Below are 1,846 nucleotides of genomic sequence, written 5' to 3' on the forward strand. Positions count from 1 at the left end.
AGCAACGCGGGGGGTGGGGACCCCAAATCACCGGTGGGCTTGTGGGCCCCACTCAACTAACTCGGACGTAGCGTCTGTTCCGGGGCCTGGGGATGGACTCAGATGATGTCAGAGAGGAGGGGAGAGGGAGAGAGAGACCTCAATGATGAGAGAGAATCATTGGTCAGCTGCCTCCTGCACGCCCCCTACTGGGGATCGAGCCCATGACCCCAAGCATGTGCCCTGTCTGGGAATCGAACCCTGATTTCCAGGTTCATGGGTCAGCGCTCTGGATCACTGTTGAATGTCCACACGGTCCATCTCAGTGATTTTTATAACAATTTCCCCTCTGACCTCAGACATGGCGGCCACAGGGGACCTGGCCTGCCTCCGGAGACCGCCCTCCGGCCACAGAGCCTGCGCGTCCCTGTGGGGGCCCACGCTCGCCGTGGCCGTGGCCCGGCCTCCCTGCCCACGTCCACGTGTGTCCACGTCTCTCTCCACCCAGAGCCCCTGCCCAGGGCCCTGCCAGAGACACGGCTCCGACCGTGGAGGTGGAGGGCGGAGGGAGCCGCTTACTGGGCTTTGGAGAGAGAACAGCCCACGGCGAGCCTGCGCGCCCTTCCTCCTTTACTTCTAAACCGGTTTCCTCTGCGCAGTGGCTGCCGCGGGCTGTGGGCCCAGGCCGCCCCTCTGGAGGCGGAGGGCGTGGAGGCCACGTCTCCTGGCTCCATGACTAATCCGAGCTCTCAGAGCCGGCAGTCGTGCCCGTGGCCGAGTCTGTGAGGGGGGCCTGGATCCCAGACGCTGTAAATAGAGAAGCATGGCCGTGGCCGGGTGGTCCAGTGGTTAGAGCACCGTCCCAGGCACCAAAAGATTGTGGGTTCAGTCCTTGGCCTGGCGCTTTTGGGGGGCAACCGATCGATGTTTCTCTCTCAAATCAATAGACACGCGTCTTGGGTGAGGACAAAGGAAACGGAGCAACCAGGAGGAAGCCCTGTCTTAGGAAATGCCCCTGCGCGGAAGGTTCCAGGGCAGAGCCAGCTTCCTGAGGGTCTGAGCAGTGGGGTGGGGTGAGGGGTGGGGTGGGGTGGCGCCTCCATCCCTCCGCAGGCTCTGTGTGAGGGGTGGGGGTGGGGTGGGGGTCCCTCAGCCCCTTCCTCCCGCTCTCCTTTGATGGGATTAGGGGGCTGGGAGGATTAGAGGGTGGGAAGAGGATGCATTTCCCCTCACGGGCTCTGACCTCTGACCTCTGGCCGGTCAGCTCCCAAACCCCATGGCCTGGGGACAAACATTTCTTCCTGCTAACAATTCCCGCAGCCGCCCGTTCCAGCCCGTCTCCGCAGACCCCCCACACGTGTCCAGCTGACCAGTGCTCCGTAAACAAGGGCGGCGTGCCCTCACAGAACTCCGGGTGTCCTTTCTCCTGCACATTCATGTCCAGCTGTGACTTATCTGACAGACCATGCCGCCCCCGGGGCCCGCCCAGCGCGGGGGAAGCCACACTGCCCGCGTCCGTGCCCGTCCTGCAGCCCCAGCGGGCAGCTCCCAGGCTGGGCACCCCGCGCCCTGCTCCCTCGGGGCGTGTGTGTGGGTGCCGCCCAGGCTCCCCACCCCTGCCTCTGCCCCGGGACCCCCGCTCTGCTGCAGAGCCGTGGTCCGCACCCGCCTCGTCACCCAGGATCCAGCCCACTTGCCTTCAGCGACACTGCGAGCTCAGTGCCTGTCTCCTCCCCTCCGAGGGCAGCTCAGTGGTTAGAGGGCCATTGCCACACAACAAGGCTGCAGCTTCAGTCAGGGCACACACAAGAGGCAATCAATGAATGCAAAATAATGGAGCCACAAATGGATGTCTCTCTCTCTTTCC

The sequence above is a fragment of the Pipistrellus kuhlii genome, unplaced genomic scaffold (assembly GCF_014108245.1).
Source record: "Pipistrellus kuhlii isolate mPipKuh1 unplaced genomic scaffold, mPipKuh1.p scaffold_m20_p_15, whole genome shotgun sequence".
NCBI lineage: Eukaryota > Metazoa > Chordata > Mammalia > Chiroptera > Vespertilionidae > Pipistrellus > Pipistrellus kuhlii.